General features: G+C 45.3%; 1 protein-coding gene and 1 non-coding gene across 3 annotated transcripts in view; one reads left to right on the forward strand and one right to left on the reverse strand.

Moving 5' to 3' along the window:
- Positions 1-23913, forward strand: part of INPPL1 (inositol polyphosphate phosphatase like 1) — an 818513-nt gene that overhangs the window by 160225 nt on the left and 634375 nt on the right. The gene's annotated exons all lie outside the window — the stretch shown is intronic.
- LOC138252486 (U6atac minor spliceosomal RNA) lies at positions 9659-9786 on the reverse strand. The gene has a single exon (XR_011195221.1). It is a non-coding gene; the product is annotated as a U6atac minor spliceosomal RNA (small nuclear RNA).

Consider the following 23913-nt stretch of genomic DNA (forward strand, 5'->3'; position numbering starts at 1 on the left):
CCACCGAGAGTTCGAGGAACAGGAAGAGGAAGGTACCTTCTCGATCCAAGAATCAGACTCCGAAGGATTCGACGATACACAAACCGTGAGTAAGACGTCGAAAACCACACAGAGGAAGATTTACAAGGCCCAGGGGACGCCACTGCCATCAGGCCATGGCTCCACCCATAAATTCGGTGACCGACCGTCGGCACCGAAAAAGGCCCAAACAGTGCCGAGATCGTCCGACTCCGGTCGAGACACCGGCACGCAGCCTTCTCGGGACCGAGAAAGTGCTGAAGACAAGCCTCGACACCGAGATGCCGGTGTGGACACGGCTCGACGCCGAGACAGCGGCACCGAAGATGATCGACGCCGAGAGGTTTCGGCCCCGAAAAAGAAAAAAGTCACCTCGGAGCCGAAAAAACACGCAGACAGGGTTTCGGTGCCGAAACAAACTGCAAGCGACCCAGCTTCAGGCTCTTATACAGAAGAGCACTCGCTAACCTCACAAATGCAAAAGCATAGGTTTCAGGAAGAGCTACAATCAACTGATGTGGACCATACGCAAAAGCGTATTTTCATACAGCAGGGGACAGGAAAAATAAGCACCCTTCCCCCCATTAGAAGAAAGAGAAGGTTGGAGTTCCAAACTGAACAGACACCACAACCAAAAGTGGTGAAAAGAGTTACCCCACCTCCCTCTCCTCCACCCGTGATTAACGTCTCACCAGCACGAACTCCATCACACTCCCCAGCTCACACCACCATAAGCCAGGGTGACCAAGATCAAGACGCATGGGACCTATACGACGCCCCAGTGTCAGATAACAGTCCGGAGGCATACCCTACGAAGCCATCTCCACCAGAGGACAGCACCGCGTATTCTCAAGTGGTGGCTAGAGCAGCACAATTTCACAACGTAAGCCTCCACTCAGAACAGGTCGAGGATGATTTTTTATTCAACACACTCTCCTCCACCCACAGCTCATACCAAAGCCTGCTCCCTGGTATGCTCCGGCACGCAAAAGAAATCTTTAAGGAGCCGGTCAAAAGTAGGGCAATCACACCAAGGGTGGAAAAAAAGTATAAGGCGCCTCCTACAGACCCGGTTTTCATCACTACACAGCTGCCACCAGACTCTGTCGTTGTAGGAGCAGCTAGGAAAAGGGCCAACTCTCACACATCTGGAGATGCACCACCCCCAGATAAAGAAAGCCGCAAGTTCGATGCAGCTGGTAAGAGAGTCGCGGCACAAGCTGCAAACCAGTGGCGCATCGCGAACTCCCAGGCACTACTTGCGCGCTATGACAGAGCCCACTGGGACGAGATGCAACATCTCATTGAACATCTGCCCAAGGACTTACAAAATAGGGCAAAACAAGTGGTTGAGGAGGGACAGACCATTTCCAACAACCAGATCCGCTCCTCCATGGACGCTGCAGATACAGCTGCACGGACAATTAATACATCTGTAACTATCAGAAGGCATGCATGGCTCCGAACGTCTGGATTTAAACCAGAGATTCAACAAGCAGTTCTCAATATGCCTTTTAACGAAAAAGAACTGTTCGGTCCAGAAGTGGACACAGCGATTGAGAAACTCAAAAAAGATACGGACACTGCCAAAGCCATGGGCGCACTCTACTCCCCGCAGAGCAGAGGGAATTACAGCACATTCCGTAAAACACCCTTTCGAGGGGGGTTTCGGGGTCAGAGCACACAAGCCAGCACCTCACAAGCAACACCGTCCAGTTAACAGGGACAGTATAGAGGAGGTTTTCGGGGACAATATAGAGGAGGGCAATTCCCTAGAAATAGAGGAAGATTTCAGAGCCCCAAAACCCCTACTACTAAACAGTGACTCACATGTCACTCACCCCCTCCACACAACACCAGTGGGGGGAAGAATAAGTCATTATTACAAAGCATGGGAGGAAATCACTACAGACACTTGGGTTCTAGCAATTATCCAACATGGTTATTGCATAGAATTTCTACAATTCCCTCCAAACATACCACCAAAAGCACAAAATTTGACAACACACCATTCCAATCTCCTGGAGATAGAAGTGCAGGCACTATTGCAAAAGAATGCAATCGAATTAGTGCCAAACACACAAATAAACACAGGAGTTTACTCACTGTACTTTCTGATACCAAAGAAGGACAAAACGCTGAGACCAATCCTAGACCTCAGAGTAGTGAACACTTTCATCAAATCAGACCACTTTCACATGGTCACACTACAAGAAGTATTGCCATTGCTAAAACTACACGACTACATGGCAACTTTAGATCTCAAGGATGCTTATTTCCATATACCAATACACCCATCGCACAGGAAATACCTAAGGTTTGTATTCAAGGGAATACATTACCAATTCAAGGTACTGCCTTTCGGATTAACAACCGCACCAAGAGTCTTTACCAAATGTCTAGCGGTAGTCGCTGCACACATAAGAAGGTAGCAAATACATGTGTTCCCATATCTAGACGACTGGCTAATCAAGGCCAATTCGTTAATAGAGTGCTCAAATCACACAAATCATATCATACAAACCCTCTTCAAACTAGGGTTCACCGTCAATTTCACAAAATCCAAAATTCTGCCGCGCAAGGTACAACAATACCTGGGAGCCATAATAGACACATCAAAAGGAGTAGCCACTCCAAGTCCACAAAGAATTCGAAATTTCAACACCATCATACAACGCATTTATCCAACACAAAAGATACAGGCAAAGATGGTATTACAACTCCTAGGCATGATGTCTTCATGCATAGCCATTGTCCCAAACGCAAGACTGCACATGAGGCCCTTACAACAGTGCCTAGCATCACAATGGTCACAAGCACAGGGTCACCTTCTAGATCTGGTGTTAATAGACCGCCAAACTTACCTCTCGCTTCTGTGGTGGAACAACATAAATTTAAACAAAGGGCGGCCTTTCCAAGACCCAGTGCCACAATACGTAATAACAACAGATGCTTCCATGACAGGGTGGGGAGCACACCTCGATCAACACAGCATACAAGGACAATGGAACGTACATCAAACAAAACTGCATATAAATCACCTAGAACTTCTAGCAGTTTTTCAAGCACTAAAAGCTTTCCAACCAATAATAGTTCACAAATACATTCTCGTCAAAACAGACAACATGACAACAATGTATTATCTAAACAAGCAAGGGGGGACGCACTCCACGCAGTTAAGCCTGCTAGCACAAAAGATTTGGCGTTGGGCAATTCACAACCAAATTCGCCTAATAGCACAATTTATACCAGGGATCCAAAATCAACTCGCAGACAATCTCTCTCGAGATCACCAACAGGTCCACGAATGGGAAATTCACCCCCAAATTCTGAACACTTATTTCAAACTCTGGGGAACACCTCAGATAGACTTGTTTGCGACAAAGGAGAACGCAAAATGCCAAAACTTTGCATCCAGATACCCACACAAACAGTCCCAAGGCAATGCCCTATGGATGAACTGGTCAGGGATATTTGCTTACGCTTTTCCTCCTCTCCCTCTCCTTCCTTACCTGGTAAACAAACTCAGTCAAAACAAACTCAAACTCATATTAATAGCACCAACTTGGGCAAGGCAACCCTGGTACACAACGCTGCTAGACCTATCAGTAGTACCCTGCATCAAATTGCCCAACAGGCCAGATCTGTTGACACAGCACAACCAAAAGATCAGACACCCAGATCCAGCATCGCTGAATCTAGCAATCTGGCTCCTGAAATCCTAGAATTCAGGCACTTACAACTTACCCAAGAATGTATGGAAGTCATAAAACAAGCCAGAAGGCCATCCACCAGGCACTGCTATGCAAGTAAATGGAAGAGGTTTGTTTGCTACTGCCATATTAATCAAATACAACCATTACACACAACTCCAGAACATGTAGTGGGTTACTTGCTTCACTTACAAAAATCTAACCTGGCTTTCTCTTCCATTAAAATACACCTTGCAGCAATATCTGCATACCTGCAGACTACCTATTCAACTTCCCTATATAAGATACCAGTCATTAAAGCATTCATGGAGGGCCTTAGGAGAATTATACCACCAAGAACACCACCTGTTCCTTCATGGAACCTAAATGTTGTCCTAACTAGACTTATGGGTCCACCTTTTGAACCCATGCACTCCTGCGAAATACAGTTCCTAACCTGGAAGGTGGCATTTCTCATCGCCATTACTTCCCTAAGAAGAGTAAGCGAGATTCAGGCGTTTACAATACAGGAACCTTTTATACAACTACACAAGAATAAGGTCGTCCTAAGGACCAATCCTAAATTTTTGCCAAAGGTTATTTCACCGTTCCATCTAAATCAAACAGTGGAACTTCCAGTGTTCTTTCCACAGCCAGATACCGTAGCTGAAAGGGCACTACATACATTAGATGTCAAAAGAGCATTGATGTATTACATTGACAGAACAAAAAACATCAGAAAGACTAAACAACTATTTATTGCATTTCAAAAACCTCATGCAGGAAACCCAATATCAAAACAAGGTATAGCCAGATGGATAGTTAAATGCATCCAAATCTGCTACCTTAAAGCTAAACGACAGCTGCCCATTACACCAAGGGCACACTCAACCAGAAAGAAAGGTGCTACCATGGCCTTTCTAGGAAACATCCCAATGCAAGAAATATGTAAGGCAGCCACATGGTCTACGCCTCACACATTCACCAAGCACTACTGTGTAGACGTGTTATCCGCACAACAAGCCACAGTAGGTCAAGCCGTATTAAGAACATTATTTCAGACTACTTCCACTCCTACAGGCTGATCCACCGCTTTTGGGGAGATAACTGCTTACTAGTCTATGCAAAACATGCATATCTACAGCGACAGATGCCATCGAACTGAAAATGTCACTTACCCAGTGTACATCTGTTCGTGGCATCAGTCGCAGTAGATTCGCATGTGCCCACCCGCCTCCCCGGGAGCCTGTAGCAGTTTGGAAGTTACCTTCAACTATTTATATATGTATCATCTCGACCTTAAATAGGTGCATACTTAGTCACTCCATTGCATGGGCACTATTACTACAATTCAACTCCTACCTCACCCTCTGCGGGGAAAAACAATCGAAGATGGAGTCGACGCCCATGCGCAATGGAGACAAAAGGAGGAGTCACTCGGTCCCGTGACTCGAAAGACTTCTTCGAAGAAAAACAACTTGTAACACTCCGGCCCAACACCAGATGGCGAGCTATTGCAAAACATGCAAATCTACTGCGACTGATACCACGAACAGATGTACACTGGGTAAGTGACATTTTCATTACAAATGACAATTACTTAAAATCACAAATCATAAAAAACATTTCCTGTAAATCAAAATTCAATCCTGTCATAAATCACGATAACGACACATCCAAGGATCCTCCTGCGTCCCGAACACCGTTGGACCACACAGGTGAACCGTACTTCACCTGTATCCTTGGGGGGGCGGTTCCCAACACCTCAACGTCCCTTGTCCTCGTGCTCCAGGTTCCGCCCCCACCCCAACACCAAGCTGCCGTGGGGGTGCAACAGGGTGGCCAGGAGCGGGAGCCCCGTGCCTACCCCAGCGATCTGGGCACCCTAACCCCCAAGCTGGTGTGTACATCCACTGGTTGATTCAGGACTGCAGGATCCTACCTTCGGTGTTATCCAGGGTACACTGCCTTGGGTACCCCTCTGTTGCTTAGGGTGAATTTATTATCTCATTTCCCGCCACGAGGGCGACCAGGGGCCCAGAGGTCCTTCGCCCTCCCCACCACCAACCGAACTGTAGGAAAAGGCCCAGTTGTCCTCAAGGCAACAGTTTGTGCCCGCGTCAGAGAAAAGTACCTGACTGCACCCTCAAACAGACTGTGTGGGATGTTCCCCGCGCACCCTGGACCAAGGCACTACCATGGTATACTTGCCTCTCCCAGGTCCAAGTCTCCCCTCCGTACGGCAATGAGTTCCGGGAACAGAAGTCCCCTGTACCCCCCCACCGACTGGACCAGTTGCTGCAGCTGCATGTCTCAGAGCACCGATCCCACACCGCTTGGTACGCTGCAAAACCAATGCCGGCTGAGGCTTGTGGAGCGGTAGCAACCTTGAAGCCACCCGCCGGACACAGGAGTGACCGAGCACCCATACCATTTAATACGTTCTGCTACTGAAACAAAGGAAACAAGCATGAGTATGTCGTACAGAAGTGAAGCACAGCACAAATAGCTTTTGTCATTGCAGCACAGACCGACTATAACATCAATAGCAGACGAATGACCACCGGCCACTGGCATTCAATTTCCCAGCGGCTGCCCTTCTACGGAATGACTGGCACATAACCAGCTGGGCCACCCCAGCTGCTCCTAAGGCAGTCGCCCTGTCTGAAGAAAACCATTATCAAAACCACGCACCCTTTAGGGCACCAGAATTTTTACCGAACCACCGTGGACAATCCCCAAATTATCTACCGGGGTACAGGGGGGGGGGAGGGGAGAGCGGGCCATGTGCAGCTCAAAATTTTAATGGCTGTCCCTCACCCTCTCTTAGGTCGTGACCAGCTTGGAGGAGTTGGGCCGGCAGTCCAGGACAACAACATGGTTGTGTAGGCCATTCATAGACAGGGCGCTTCATGTAGACCCAACTTGGGTTACATGAACATTTGGTCTTATTGTGCCTGTAGCTCCATATTATAATCTGTGCGAGGCATAGCACAAGGGGGGGGGTTCCCAATGTATCTAACAGTGTCTTCCGCGGGCCGCAGCAAAAACGAAGGAGCCCTCAGTATAACAGCATAACAGTGTCCACGGGAGCCCATCTCCACGGAAATTGTGGCTGCATCCCCTGCGAGAGGTTCTATGGGGGGGATTAATGAGTCAACAATTTTTCAGTGCCATGTATTTATACATAATGGCTCTAAAGCACTAAGCGGTCTCCCCCGCCTCTAAGTAACTTTCTTGTGTGTAGGCGAACCTAGGAAACTGATGATGTATGTCTACACAAGAGCATTCGTCCTCTTCAGAACAGTGTCAAAAATACAGCCTGGGGTGATCGTCATCTCCATAGGTAGCTATTTATTACGGGAGCGGCCACCACCGGCAGCTATGACCGAAATTCATCAGCTGGGCACCTGCAGTGAACGAAAATTTGTAACCCCATAGCTACTGACTAGCTCCCCCAGCATGGACCCCACGCGGAGCAAGGCCTCTTCCAACACACCATGAAGTGTTAACATTGTGTGATCTCTCACCAACCAACCTACCCAAGCATCTGCCAGTAAAATATGTAAGAAGCTCATTGGGGTCCTCGCTTGTGGTTCTTTGGACTACAAAGTTACATTCCTAAGAAATCAGAGGAAAAATGTGTGTTCAAGCAAAATCTTAAAATGCAAACCACCATTCCGAAGCACTCCTTCGCTACCTTCCCAACCCCAAATAACCGCCTCGGATCGGCCTTTCCGGGTAGGGACGAAGAGGGGTGCTGCGCTCACCACTGGCCCGATTTTTTGCCCGTTTAACTCTTCGCAAACACCAGCCGCCCAGAGCGGGCCCAGGGCAGACCTAATATTGATTCTGGGGCCTTTAAGTCTGCTCCACCGGCTTTAGGAAAACAAGTTTAGCAGGGGGTAGCGCTCGACGGGCAGATAATGAGGGCATAAATTCAGAAGAAAAGCTATTGTGGTGTTCTGTTTTCCGTTTTATTGCAGGACCTAGCTGCTGTATACTTTTTGTTGCCTAGTTGCTGATTAGCAACGATTTTTTACCACCCTACACCCAGCACTCATCCCTGTCAGTGGCCGTGAACATGGGTGGATGACTGGGTGGATGACTGGGTGGAAAGGTCCTGTGGCTTCCACCTCCCCCACTTCCCGCCCACCTACAATTGGGCGTAGGAAAGTGAGGTAATGACAAAATTAACACCTATTATTTAAAGCTCCTAAAAGTCGGACTTGGAGTACATGCCAAAGCATTGATTGCATGAACCCACTGAGCTATCTTACTCAGTGCTTGAAATGGAAAATTAGAAGTGCAGGTACTCTGTAGCAGAGTACCTGCTTGTTTCTGAGAAATGCCGGTACTCCCCAATTAAAAGTATTGCGCTTTGCTTGATAAGTGCAGGTATTCTCTATCTAAACATAAAAAAGTGCCGGTACTCAGTACCGGACCGTAACAGCCCATTTAAAGCACAGATCTTAATGAGACTGAATGTATGCTGCTTAGGAGTGCACACATCTGTACAACAGAGGGGTAAAGCTGCTGAGCTATGGAGCAGGGACTCGCAATCAGGTCACATGTTTCCTTAGCAAGTGTCTTGATCTAATGAGATATCTTACTGGCATCCAACAGATTAACAAGGAGAGCGGAGCTGAGACAAGGGTCGACTCGGGCTATAAGACTCAGCACGAGCCGGGCCTTGGAACTATATGGCTGTAATTCATGCAACTAACATCGTGTAACATGTGCTAAACTCTCCTTAACACTCAAGTGTATTTCTCTAACAGGTAAAGAGTTTCATCTTAGTACATTGTATTGGATCTCCGCTTTGAGAAGTATTATTAAAATTGAGTTTTTAAACATGCACTGGAACGATTCCCGCCCTAATGACAATGCTAACAATTAAAAGTTTAGGCACTGCTGAGATCTGAACTCGTGACCTCCTATTTATCAGACAGGCGCTTTACCCAACTAAGAGCGCACATACTTAAAGCACGAATTTGAAGGTAATATATGTGTGAAAATGAACAAAAACGGAGCTTCTGTGAAATAAAGTAGCGTAGGATCAGACAATTTGCTTACGCAGGAAAGCCAGGATTGATCCCAGTTTTTCTAGTTTCATACTGTGCAGTTCGGACGTGTACCCCTTTCTGACACACCAGGGATTACTGTGCGATTTTAACAATCACAGTTGAACTTTTAATCCTTTCCTTTGATGCACATTGCTATTTCACTCAAATCTAAATGGGACATTTATGAGTGATGCATGTCACTACTATTTTTGTTCTTGATGCCTGCTGGCATTTTTTTTTTTTTGATCATCTTAGACGCTCTGGCACAGCCCTTTTTGCTGCCCTAATATCAGGTGGATTGATTTATTGACGCTGGTCTGTATATCAGGTTCACATTGACCACAACGCCAAGTTCTTTAACTCAGAACGGTCTCTCCCTCTCACTGCTCAGTCGGTAGCCTTCGCTCCAAAGAATTCTGTCCTTGTACAGCACAGAGGGAAGACAATCCAAAAGGTTGACACATGGCTGCAGACTGTCATGTGTAACCTGCTATTCCATGGCGAGCAGGCAAACATTAGGACTACTTCTGCACAAAAAATGGGATTTGACGTCAAACCCAAAAATCCGCAGGGTGCAAAGTGCATCTCTTTTACTGGCCACGCTAGGAAGCACACACATGTGGCGCAATAGGCATGCCTCTAAGGGTACAATAACTTGTTTGTTGGGTGGCGGCCCACCCTCTGTTAGTCTTGTTCACTGGCTTCCCAGCTCACGGAGACAGGAGTCAAGCTCAGGTAATTCCAAAATCACTGCACGAGGACAGCCTTGCCTGTACTGGATGAGAGGCCAAGGACTGGATGGGCATGCAATCTTAACTACTTCCTCACTACTCTGACGGAACCAGAGCACCATGCCCAACAGACAAACTGACAACGTATATTCGAAAAACATGGTTAGACGCCACGAAGTAAGTGGCAGTGCCTTAACCGTATATGTGTTGTAAAGGCCACTAGGACCTCTTCCATCCTTGTCAAGGGGAGTGCTAACCTTCTCTCCTTTCATACAACACCTTACAAAATACAGGTAATTGCCTACCACTAGCTGCGAAGACGGTCGCGGAACGTGCACTATGCCTGCTAACAGGCCATGGCATCCCCAGTTTAGGAAAAACCCAGGTCATCAGAAAAAAACAAAACCAAAAAGAAACAAAAACAAGCTGCAGCTTATTATAGAGACAAGGGGAAATGGAAAAAGGAACTGTTTGTATAGCTTTAAAACGACGGATGAGGAGTTTTACTTGGAAGTAGACTATAGAGCTTCACAAAGGACTAGGCAAGGACAAATATTTAACTGTGCTCATTAACGCCTCTGTAATGGTCTAAGAATCATGAAATGTGATCGCAATGCTTGGAGCCTCCGTCTATATGAGCACAAAGGCTACTTTTGAAAATATGCCTGGGCCCAGCCCCTGAGAGGCGCGGGGGGGTGTAGAGTATATACAGCAGCTCGCATCTGCCCAACGTGGCCAAAGCAAGTAGCAGAAATTGTAAACTCGTGAGGGCTGGGGGTGCTGCCGCCGAAATGAAGATGCCAAGCCTCAGGGTCCGAGCGGCGGAAGCACATACACAGCTCACTGACCTACAGTGCTAGATCCGGATAACTTTAATGACAATTAGGAAGCAATGAGACGTACTGCCAGGTTTTATCTCTAGCAGCAGAAAGCCTCACAGACCACTGCCCGGCACCTTTTTATGTAGGATCTTCAAAGAGGCCATGGAGACTTGGAATCTACCAGTTCAGGATTACAAAGTTTGGCTAATTCGACTTCCATCAAATTGCGAGGACTCGTTTATATACCCAGGAATTCGCGGTATATAAATGAATATCTGAAACCCGGCACTCCTTCTCACCCAAAACATCCATTAGTTGGACAGTCCTGCTCTGGGCCCCTCGTGGTTTCTGCGATCACTCTGTGACAAACACCTAGGCCCCTGGACTCTCACCGAGTGACGGGCACTCACCTCCTTGAAGCTTTCTGTTTACTTGATGGTCAGATTCCTGGGCAGGGAGGCCTCGGCCTGGGTGGCAGTGGTCGCTTTGGCCACGCGGTCCCTGGCGTGCACTTCGTCCTTCTTCATGGTGCCGATCACCGGAAAACGACGGCAGGGACTAGGACTCGAACATTTGCTTGTTAACCCTGATAGAGCGTTCCCAGCTTAATAATTTACCTGTAGTGGACGCTCTTGGGTCGATGAATCTTTTGACCAAGTGGGACTCTCCTTACTCGGGAGTAATCAATCAAATCAATAATCAATAATCAATAACGAACATAAGCAATGCCTTGATCAACATAACACTTCACAATTAATCCAGAATACATTTCGGCGAAACCATGACCTTTCGGTCATGAATAACCACACCAGTTTATGCAAAGTTAATGAATTTATTTCCCTATATTAACAAAGCTAGCACAATGTAGATATGTCTCAACACCAAATGATATATGTAAATGAACATTAATAGCTGTCCATAACGGCGAAACAAATGCAATCTATGCAGCATTTGAATAACAATGCCTTCTATGATGGCAACGCAAACCACTAAAACTACAATCTGTAATGGGCTAATTGCATACATTTAGTCAGCATAACAAGGTCTCAAATTGCATCGTGCATCAAATGAATCCTCATCTAACCTCAAATTAGAATCAGCATGTGGGTCTTCATGCAAAAACAATTTAGCAACATTAATTTAGAAAACTCCTAACTAGGGCTCTTATCAAAATCAGCAGTTGGTTACCTAAAAAAGAAAACACAATGCAATTGTACAATTTTCCTTTCATATTTACCAAATTCAATCAGCATTCAAGGGAGTCTTCGTCTCACAGGTACCGGATTCGATCAGCATGGGACGGGGGCAAAGGGGCAGGGTGGACGGGGCAATTGCCTCACGGCGGCAAGATAAAAGGACAACTATTACTTCATGCAAAGGGGCAAATCAAAGTTAAAGTCTCTAGGGCGAGAATTACTTAAAGTCTCTTTCTCTCGATTAGAGAAAGCATCAAAGTCTCTCAAAATGGCGTCGAACATCAATTGGCATCGTAGAAGATGGGCAATAATGTCCGATAGATAATGGCCGTTTTCTTCCTTGTGCACCTGGTTTAAATAGACAACAGTTCAAATCCAGTAGGGTCTTCCATTGGAGGGTTCATAGGTTAGCTTCAAATTGTCCAATCAAAAACAACAGTTCTCAAGCTTTTACTTAAGCATACATTATCCTTGGAGTCGGGAACGTAAGTTGCAACATATTTTACCAATTAACTCACTTTCAGAGCGTCCATTGTCTGCACCTGCAGATTGACCTTGGAGTGAAGAAGAAAAATGCCAGGCTGGCACGAAACCTTAAGATAAGCATGTGAACGATCTCACTGGAAAAGTACAGCTTCAAGCAAGAATACACGTTTATTAGCACATTGGAAAAATACGAGCATCTAAACCGTGAGACATGGCAACTAGGCCAAAGCCTCCACTAAAGTTATGCTAAGCTAAAGCATTTCTAACAAGCAAATCATGGCACACGTTTACGATTATGTCAAACTAGTACAATTCTAATACATCACATTATATGAAGCACGCTTATAAATGTTGGCAAACTACGCTGAGGGCATATTTTGTCCCCGTGCAATCTTATTTAGTTCGATTAAAGTCACACTTGATTATTGCAGCACTACGTTTATGCACTAATAAATAAAAAAACCTTCATTTCAGCTTCATCAATCCCTCCTCTGATGACTACTTGTCATCACACAAAACTATTCCCACAAATTTTATTCCATTAAAATTCTGTCAGTTCTCTTTGCCTTTTAGTTCCCCTTGTCCTTGCTTTGTATTCTTCTGCCATTCTTTTCACCATTTTCTCTTCCTTCCTTTTTTTAATTCTTTCCATGATCATTATTATTCCCCTTTTTATTCCCCAAATTCCAAATATGCAAATTAGAACTATTAAAATTCCCTGTATTATTTTTAGCAAAATTCCATTCCAAATGCCACCAAGCCAATTTCCCACTGAAGCAAGTCCCTTTCCAACCTTCTCCCACACTCCTGGTTCTTTCAATTCCTTCAAATCTGCACTCTCTTTTGTTAGATTAGCAAGCATTGTTTTAATCTTCACACTATTATCTGGTATATACGTGCAACAGTGTCGTGCACCAAGCATTTTGCAAACGCCGCCATCCTTTGCTAAAATAATGTCTAAGGCAAGCCTGTTTTGAAGAGTCATAGCTCTTTCCGCTGCAAATTCAGCATCTATCAGGATTATAGCACCTGAAAACTTTGTCAACATGTTATCCACTATAGTAGACAACTTTCTTATTTTGATGGAATTCAACACAACTCCCAATGAAGGAATCATGGCTCCAAATATATCTCCTACCACAGCAGCTGCGGTCTCTCTTTTCTGGATACGATGGGATCCAGATGTCTTTGGAATCATCGATAGGTCATCCAGTTGATAAACCTTTGGGAACACTATACCCAAATAACATCTCCCCCACCATCCTTTTGGAAGACGATAATAGGCATTATGCCCACAAATGTAATATACACCTGGTATGACAGGATCAAGTCCGTTCAGCATGAATGTCCATTTGGCTTTAAAGATAAACGTGTGTTTACACTCATTCGCTCCTACAAAAATGTTGTCATAAGATTCACCTCGATATATACAAAATTTCCCTACATGCCAAGCATCTAAAGCTATTCTCCCTTGTGTCTTTATTGCAGCAAAAGCATAATTATCTACTGAAGTCCTCTTATGTAGCTCTTTTTCTAATTTCGCATTCATTTGTGCCCTTCTATCATCTGTGCGATCTAAAAAGCTTATTTCTACTGCAGAGAGGGAGCAGGTAAGATTTTCCCTATGAGCATGAGCTGTTTCAAAAGGTTGCATTGGCTCGAAAAATTCCCTCATTATTTTAGCATCCCAATCTTTAGCAATCTGTCTTAGCTGCGTGATTATAGGAACATATGCAAAGGTAACATCATAATTTGAGTAAAAATACTGTATGTTGGTTTGACCATAAAATCTAGAAGTTACTATACTACATGTAATCCCATATGTAAGAGGCATGTGGTGATAAGTCACCCCTTCCGTTACCGATGTCGGTATCTGTGTACACACATAACAATCTTTCGCATCCATAGTCTCAACATATTCTGTTAGCAAGCGATAGAAAACATTATACGAAAGCTCCTTTTTATCATGCAAGTGTCTCTCATCTAATTCTAGTCTTTTCAGTGCGGTTAGTTCAGTAACAGGAGCAAAAGTAGAAGCATCAATTTTCTCATTCTCACTCTTACCATGCATTGCAAGCACCATTATCATTATTATTAGTACACATGCAATTACCAAGCCTATACACACATATTTACAATATTTCTTTCTACCGTTTTGCGTCATGATCTGTATAGAATCAGAGAGCTAGAAGCACCTGTAAAAAGAAACGATTTAGCAATCAGTTACAAAGTTGAACGAGCGCAATGTTCACACAGTTTTCTTCAGGAGCCAAGTCACTTATCGGTTAGCAGCATTTGTCTCAATTCGGCAATAACTCAGTCTCAATTCGGCAATAACTCATTTTTTTTTTTTTTCCCAGTTGGCAACGTTGTCTCAAATCGTGTTTAAGAGTCAATCAGGTTTTCAAAGTCTTATCAAGTTAGCAAATGTCTCATCCGGTTTAGCAATGTCTCAGCTGGTTGTATCACGTTAGATTATAGCAAGCAATGTAATTTATCAGCTTTTCAATCAACAGTGTCCATAAAACTTTTCTTTTCTATAGGTATCTCTTCTTCTTCGTTCTCGAGTCTAAGAGATACAAATTCGTCAGTCCAATCGTCATGAACCACATATGCCCATTCAGGACCGGAATATCTTCTGTTCGGTATCCTTTTCCTTTTCAATTTTGCATCTCTCTTTGACTCTGCCTCACTGGTACTTTCCTCTTTGGTCAAGTCTTTTCCTTCACTTGAGGTTGGTACCACGACAGACACTTCTTTTCTTTTCTCTTTCACTCTTGGCCCTTCGTCATTCAACTTTTCTCTAGTTCCTAGTTTTACTGGCGATCTACTTTGTCTTTTCTTTGCACCGTGTCCATTTGATGGACCTGCGATCTCTTCTGAAGAAGTTTGAACAGTTTCGTTCTGTTCTTCTTTGTCCCCTTGTTCTGGAGAGACAATCACGTTTTCCTTTTCCTTTTCGGTACCGTCTGCTTCTGGGAAAGCCCTCCTCTGATCAGGCTCTCCTGCTTTTTCACCTCTTTCGAGCCCTTTGTCACCGTTACTTTCTTCAGGCTCTGTGTCACTTTCAGCTGCTTCAGGCTCTTTGTCACCTTCAGCTGCTTCAGGCTCTTTGTCACCTTCAGCTGCTTCAGGTTCTTTGTCGCCCTCAGCTGCTTCGTCGCTGTCTGAGGTTTCTCCTTGGTCTTCCCCAAGTGAGTCTGTTGCTTCGTCCTCAGAGAATATTTCTCTCTCCTCTATGTCTGCTTGTTCGCTTCCAGTTCTGTTTTGCTCGGTCTCAGCGCTCGACACTTTATTATCAGCTACTGGCAGTTTCAGCGCTTCAACTTCCTCATCTGTGGGACACAACACTTTCTTTGTGTGACTGGCGTGAATCCAGTTGGGAACCCCCGCACACTTCACAGCGGTAGTTGTCGTCAGGATCACTTGGAAAGGGCCTTTCCAACGGGGTTCCAGACACGACTTCCTCACGTGCTTCTTTATCACGACCCAGTCACCTGCTTTCAGTGTGTGTCCTGGACCTTGGATCGGTGGCAAGGTGGTTGCTTCCACCTGGTGAGAGAAAGAGCGAACCACGTCAGCCAGACCTTTGCAGTAGTCTAACACCATATCATCTGTAATATTCAAAAGCGCGTTTGCGGGAACTGCAGGAAGTCTCATGGCCCTGCCCATGAGTATTTCGTGCGGAGACAATCCAGTCTTTCTGTCAGGGGTGTTTCTCATTGACATTAACACCAAAGGCAATGCGTCAGGCCATTTCAAATTTGTCGATGCACATATTTTCGCCATTCTTGATTTCAGTGTACCATTCATTTGCTCCACCAGTCCTGATGCTTCTGGGCGATAGCTACAATGCAGTTTTTGCTCAATGTTCAGCGCTGCGCAAAGTAACTTTATTACCTCGTTATTGAAGTGACTTCCCCTATCTGATTCTAAAGAGATCGGGAATCCGAAACGTGGTATCAACTCCCTCAACAATAGTTTTGCAACTGTAAGGCTGTCATTTCTACGTGTGGGGTATGCTTCAATCCAGTGACTAAAAATGCACACAATCACCAACACATACTTCAGACCTCCATGCACAGGCATCTCAATAAAGTCCATCTGCATTCTGCTGAACGGGCCACTGGCCCTGCCAATGTGGCTCGCGTTCACAACTGTTCCCTTTCCTGGGTTCATCTGCTGGCAAATGACACAACGATGGCAAACTGCTTCTGCAGCTGGACGAAATCTGGGGTTAAACCAATCAGTTTTGAACAATCTTATCATGGCATCTCTCCCTAGGTGAGCCTGCCCATGATAGAACCGCGCTAGCTGCGATAAGAGACAATTTGGTAAAACATATTTTCCCTCATTTGAAATCCATAACTCATCTGGTCTCTGTGTACATTGTGACTTAATCCAGGAAGCCTTTTCATCCTCCCTGACGCTATTCTGCAATGCTTTTAGTTCATCCATTGTATCTACGACCTTTAAAGCAAATGCTTCAGCTGGTTCAAGCTCTGGCTCACTTATCGAATTCCATTCATCCCTGAGCAGTATACAGTTCAAGGCACAAAATCTTGCGACTTGATCCGCATATGCATTTCCCAAGGAAACATAGTCCTGTCCTTTTGTATGAGCACTACACTTTACCACTGCAATTTCGGCTGGCATTTGAATGGCATGTAACAATTCCCTTATTCTCTCCCCGTTTTTCACTGGGGACCCTGAAGAAGTCAGGAAACCTCTCTGTGACCATAATTGCCCAAAGTCGTGCACAATTCCAAACCCATACTGACTGTCAGTGTAAATGGTAACCTTCATCAATGTGGACAGTTGACATGCTCTTGTAAGGGCTACAAGCTCTGCTACTTGTGCAGAATAGACTCCTTGAAGCCAGGACGCTTCCAAGACACCTGTTACAGTACATACAGCATGTCCTGCTTTCAAAATTCCCATTGCATCTCTTAAACATGACCCATCAACAAAAATAATTTGGTCATTTTCATCAAGTTTGGTATCCTTAATGTCAGGTCGGGGTTTTGTGCAAAATTCAGTCACCTGAAGGCAGTCATGCTCGACGTCTTCAGCGTTCTCAATTTCAGCATTTTCACCAGGAAGCAAGGTTGCTGGATTCAACGTAGTGCACCTTTTCAGCTGCACATTCGGTGAGCCCAGAATTATTGTTTCATACCTCGTGAGTCTTGCTCCAGTCATGTGTTGCGTTCGGGAGCGGGTCAAAAGTATCTCAACTGAGTGAGGGACCATGACTGTTAATGGATGCCCCATCACTATTCCTTCACTCTGAGTGAGGCTGATACCAACTGCTGCTACGACGCGCAAACACCCTGGAAGTGCTGCTGCGACCGGATCCAAAGTAGCTGAAAAATATGCTACTGGTCTGTTTACGCCACCATGGGCTTGGGTCAAGACAGACAGAGAACATGCATCACGTTCATGACAAAACAATGTGAAAGGCTTTGTGTAATCAGGCATACCTAAAGCTGGAGCCCTGCACATGCATTCTTTCAATTCAATAAAAGCATCCATCTCATCTCCTTTCAGCTCAATTTCATCCAATGCATCCTTTTGGGTCAGTTTCAGTAAAGGCTTTGCTACAGTCGAGAAGTTGGGAATCCACTGGCGACAGTAGCTCACCATCCCCAAAAACTTCCTCACCTCCCTCCTTGTCTTTGGTGGACTCATTTGAAGTACACTTGTTATTCTTTCCTTCATTATTCTCCGTGACCCTTTCTCTATTTGGTGACCCAAGTATTTCACTTTCTTCTGACAGAACTGCAACTTTGAAGGAGACACCTTGTGTCCATTCCTTCCCAAATGGTTCAGTAGGGCAATGGTATCAGCTGTGCAGCCACTTTCTGTCTTAGCTGCAATCAGTAAGTCATCAATGTACTGTACTAGGACTGACTCGAATGGCAATTCTAACGCTTCCAAGTCTTTCTTTAGAATCTGATTGAAAATTGACGGTGACTCAGAAAACCCTTGAGGAATTCGACACCAACTGTAGACTCTGTCTAAGAATTTGAAACAAAAGAGAAATTGGCTGTCCTCATGAAGAGGCACCGAAAAGAAAGCTTGTGACAAATCGATGACTGAGAACCACTCGGCATCGCAAGGGATTTGAAACATTATCACAGCTGGATTCGGTACTACAGGGCAGCACTTGACTATAATGTCATTTATTTTCCTCAAGTCCTGCACTATTCGGACCTTTCCACTCGGCTTTATTAGACCCATAATTGGTGAATTACATGGACTGCTTAGCACTTCTTTCAGTACTCCCTGTTTTACAAACTCGTCAATGAGTTGGGCAACTTTCATGAGGGTGTCTTGTGCCATGTGGTATTGTGGGGTCTGGGGAAAGGCTACATTGGGTTTTACGGTCACTTTCACTGGTTCCACTCCTTTCACCAATCCCACTTCCTTTCCTGTCATATCCCACACTTCTTTTCCGACTGTTTCCCGTAACTCAGCTGGAATATCTTCTTCAGTTAACATCGGAAGAAGGGTAATCAGAGGATAATTTTCATCGACAACTTCCATCTCGTCCCCTTCTACACTGTCCTCCTCTTCCCCATCACTGCTCGTCTGAATTCTTATTCCATCGTACGAACACATAATCGAACATCCCAATTTGCACAATAGGTCTCTCCCTAGCAGTGCTATCGGGCTTGAGTCACATACCACAAAATTATGTAACCCTTGATAGTTACCAATGCTGACTGGTACTGGATCTGTGATTGGGTTCGTCAGGTACCTGTTTGCTACTCCCACCACTTGAACTGTTCTCCCTGAAAGGGGCAAATTTGGGACTTCAATGCTCCTAACAGTTGAACGTGTGGCCCCTGTGTCCACCAAGAATGAAACACGATGACCCATAACTTTTCCCTCTACATATGGACCCTTTTGATCAACTTCCAAGGATGCTGCAAGCACACAATTTCCCTCCTCATCTGAACTTTCACTCTCCCATACATTGTTTATTCCACTCTCACTGTGTAATGGAAACTGTTGTACTGTGCCATTTGTATTCATCACCTGACTCGAGACCTGTGGAGGAACCATCACTTGCTGCTGATTCATTGGTGCCAAAGGTATTTGCATTTGCTGATTAGGTACCATGGGAAACTGCTGTTGCATCGGCTGCATTTGCGTCATCTGCATACGAGGCATCTGCATCTGCTGCGGCTGCATAGGCTGTAATCCTTGCAGCTGATTTATGGTCTGAAAATTTGGGTTTGGACCTCTCATTTTCAGTCCCCTCATTGTCTGGAATGCATTGACATCATTGTTTTGCTGACCTGCACCTTCCTGCACCATCATTGGGCACTCGCGTTTCCAATGTCCGACAATTCCGCACGCGTGACACGGCATCACCCTTTTCATTGCCTGCATACCATTCGAAGTCACAACAGTATTCAAATCCGGACCATTATTCACAAAACCTCCTCTGCCTCTGCCTCTCGCCTGTGGCTGGAACACCATATTTCCCTGCGGCTGCAGTTGCGGTACCTGCTGTTGGAACCCTTGCAACCCTTGCAAACCTGTCTGGGCTGCTTTAAGCTGCATCATCATCACCTTCTCTTTCAACCTTTTCTGTTTCACTTCAATTTCGTCGCTACAGTATTTCGCATAAGTCAACACTTCATCAATCGGTTTCGACTGCCAACAAATCAAATGCGTCTTTATCATCTGACTTATCTCTGGTCTCAACCCTTCCACAAATCTAAACACAAAATGAAGCATGTCCTTCGCCTCTATTGTTTCCGTGCCACTGTAGTTCTTGAACGCCTTCAACAACCTCTCATAGTAACCATGAATCGACTCTTTAGCCTCTTGGGCGGTTCGATCAATCTTCTGCCAATCCACATTTTTCGCGGCAACCTTCGTCTTCAAATGCTCAATCACCTTGTGGTACAAGCTCATCACCATAGGTGATGGTGCACCCGTATCCCTGTCTCTCTCTGGTTCACTTGTCGGCCAACCTACAGCCCTTTTGCATTCTTCCCACAAATCTGCCGGAACCACAATCTCAAAGAGGGTGTTCAGGTCTTCCCAAAGACATTTTGCAAGCTTCACAAATCTATCAGTCTGTTGATACCATTCAATCGGTTTCTTTCTCAGTTTGGGAAAATCATCCGTAAAAGACTGAATGTCACTTCTGTGCCACGGTACATGTACTAATTTTCCCCCTGCTGTCTCCCTCATTGGTAACATGGTTACTGTATCACTACTCTGTGGTCTTTTCTCCTTGTGCTCTGGGACACTGTCTTTCTTCTTTTCCTTTTTCTTTGCCCACCTGCTTTCCCATTTGTCTAAGCACCTCCACACTTGTGCACTCTGCAGCAATTCTCTAAGGTGCGTCTTCATGCCTGCTGACCTCATGTGCTCAAAGTCTGTGGTCCCGAAATCCAATCTATAGCTCCTGCTCAAGTGTTTTGTCTTGTCTATCTCAATCCCGTTTTTGTCAGCTATTTCTTGCAACCTTCTGTGTACCTTATTCACTTCTCTCGTAATCCTGGGACATAGATACCTCAGCTCTTCTTCCGAGTAGGACTCTAGCCTATTCACACACATAGTCCCTTCCACCAACTCTTCTGCTTCCATGCTCAACCTTACCCTATTCAGGTAGTCTTCCCCCTTCCCACTTGTTGAGCTTTGTGTGGAATTCAGACTGTTGAACCTCTGTGTTAGCTGTTGCGCATTCAACCCCATCAGTGTAGCATTCACATCGACTGCCATCGATGGTTGCGGCAACTTCTCAGTGTTCGATGTTAGAGGTATTATCAGTGGGGGACTCGACCTCACCACTGTTGACTGGGCACATATGGGACTAAACTCCATCAAGGACCCAGATCCAGTTGGCTGAGCCGTTATCGGAGTTACCCCTGGAGTGTTTTCTATGCACCTCCTTTCCGTCCCATTCTGCAGCATTGATCCCTGACCGCTCATACCTAAATTAGGCTGGGTGTACAAAGGTACCGGTGGACCTACAGTAATGGGTAGGGTTATCGCATCTGGGTTCTGTCCATTCCCCAGGTTCTGAGGCATGTTCATTCCCACACCATGGGTCATCATCGCCGGCATGCCCATCTGACTCCCCGTCATCTGAGCATGTGCGGTTCCCCCCTGCATCTGCTTTTGAGGCATCAAAAACTGAGTTGATTCAGCTTGTGCCAATGTTGGGTTGCAACCATTCTGTACTCCCATTACGGTTGAATCTAGAATCATCCCTGCACTGTTGTCACTGCTGTAGTACCTTGGGACCTGCGGCTGATAACCTTCTGCTGGTTTCAATAGGGGTACATCTGGATATATTCTCCAAACCGGCGGTATCTGCGGGGTAAACAGTAAACTCGGGTCCTTAGATCCCGATGGCATTTCTGAATTCGGAGTTTCATTATTCTGTACCGGTGCCGGAGGGGCAGAACTGGTACTTGGACCTTGTCCACTCTCTGCATAGGGTGGTGGACGGTCGTTCAGCAACTGCATGATGAACTCCTCATCATCTGACTCTTCTTCTCTATCTTTAGAACACCTCCTGTTTGTCTTACAGGTAGCTTTCTTGCCTGTCTCCTCTTCTTCCTTAGCAATTGTGGGAAACAATTTTATCCCCTGCAATACATCTGACCTCCACACCTTCTGTACATTGTCCCACCTAGCGTCCGCTAGTGTCTTTTCTACCTTTCTCATTCTGGTCTCGAACTTCTTTTGCTGTTGCTGTCTAGCCATTAGTTCCCAAATTGCTAGAGCCTCAAACTGTGCTGGCCTTGGAGGTACCTTCATGTCGTACATCGCAAATCTCAAATTCTCTAGGATCCTTATATTGAATGTCCCATGGATCGGGAACGCTACGCTCCCATGTTTCTCTGTCAGTTTGTGCCATTGCTTTAGCCAAAGGCACGGAGCTACCCCTTTTTCCTCCATTACAATGTAAGCTGGTGTACCTTCGGGCGGCGTCTCCTCTCCTACGCTCGCTTTAATGTAAGACTCTCCCTTCATCGCACTCTTTAATGCTTTAAAAAATTTCATTTTCTCGTCTTTTATTTCGCAAAGTTTGTAATCAATAAAGTGACTTTAATTCCCGGAATACTCTTTGCTTGCCTTTCCCCTTCCAATCGAGCCCCACGGACTGCGTCCAATCCGTGCGCGACCCTTCTCTGCAACCAACCTATCCCAGCGCGGCTCCTAGTGAAGTCACACTCACACACACTGCGGCTGACAAAGCCTCGCGGCTTGTCCTCCTTCACTCAGCTCCTCTCGTAACAACTTCTAGCATGTATCGCGAGCAACCAAATAATAATAAAACAGATCTGTCGGTTTACTACAGGAAGGGTAACACAATCGCTTCAGGACCTTAGGGATTTTTCACTAGCCTCGGCAGTTATTCCATCTTTCTCGGTCCCCACTTTCGCAAGCAAATCTGACTCACAGACTCTGCTCTCAACTTGTCAGTGATCTATTCTAGTGCACTTAGAATTTGTCAAAGCCCGAAGTCGAAGTTTCTTTCACTCCCTTAACACACGTACCGACTTGTTGACCACGCCCGGTCAACCTATTAAACCGACCAGACCACAACATAAAACAAGTGTCTCATACACTTTTCAACATACTCCGGAGTCTCTTGACCTCGCAGGGCCCGTCTCAACAACAACAACCACGTGGACCTTTTTCTGCACAAAGCGCCACACGCACATGAAGTTCGACGACTTCCCTACTCTCACACTCGGAGTCGCACCTCCGCTATTTCTATGAAGTTCGACGACTTCCCTACTTCTACACTCGGAGTCGCACCTCCGCTATTCTCTAAAATCCTCGCAACCTTTTCACACAATCTGCGGCAATAAACTGTGCAAGTGCAAAATCCTAACTTCTCTCATACCGTCACTAGTACCACCAACGCCGATCTCACACCTCCGTTCTCTCCATTCGCAAGCTCCGAGATCCCGGGAAAGTCGCGGGGGACTTAGCCCATCATCATTCTCTCAATCTGTTTTACCCAAGAAAATCTGATTCAACTTCTCGAGTGGGATCTCAAAGAGCGTAACCGTTAATTCAACACCATGTACTTTAAGAGTACGGGGTCCCAAAAGGCGTAACCGTCCTCTGCTACCATCTACTGATAGAGCGTTCCCAGCTTAATAATTTACCTGTAGTGGACGCTCTTGGGTCGATGAATCTTTTGACCAAGTGGGACTCTCCTTACTCGGGAGTAATCAATCAAATCAATAATCAATAACGAACATAAGCAATGCCTTGATCAACATAACACTTCACAATTAATCCAGAATACATTTCGGCGAAACCATGACCTTTCGGTCATGAATAACCACACCAGTTTATGCAAAGTTAATGAATTTATTTCCCTATATTAACAAAGCTAGCACAATGTAGATATGTCTCAACACCAAATGATATATGTAAATGAACATTAATAGCTGTCCATAACGGCGAAACAAATGCAATCTATGCAGCATTTGAATAACAATGCCTTCTATGATGGCAACGCAAACCACTAAAACTACAATCTGTAATGGGCTAATTGCATACATTTAGTCAGCATAACAAGATCTCAAATTGCATCGTGCATCAAATGAATCCTCATCTAACCTCAAATTAGCATCAGCATGTGGGTCTTCATGCAAAAACAATTTAGCAACATTAATTTAGAAAACTCCTAACTAGGGCTCTTATCAAAATCAGCAGTTGGTTACCTAAAAAAGAAAACCCAATGCAATTGTACAATTTTCCTTTCATATTTACCAAATTCAATCAGCATTCAAGGGAGTCTTCGTCTCACAGGCACCGGATTCGATCAGCATGGGACGGGGCAAAGGGGCAGGGTGGACGGGGCAATTGCCTCACGGCGGCAAGATAAAAGGACAACTATTACTTCATGC

This window comes from Pleurodeles waltl, chromosome 8, assembly GCF_031143425.1.
Source record: "Pleurodeles waltl isolate 20211129_DDA chromosome 8, aPleWal1.hap1.20221129, whole genome shotgun sequence".
Taxonomy (NCBI): Eukaryota; Metazoa; Chordata; class Amphibia; order Caudata; family Salamandridae; genus Pleurodeles; species Pleurodeles waltl.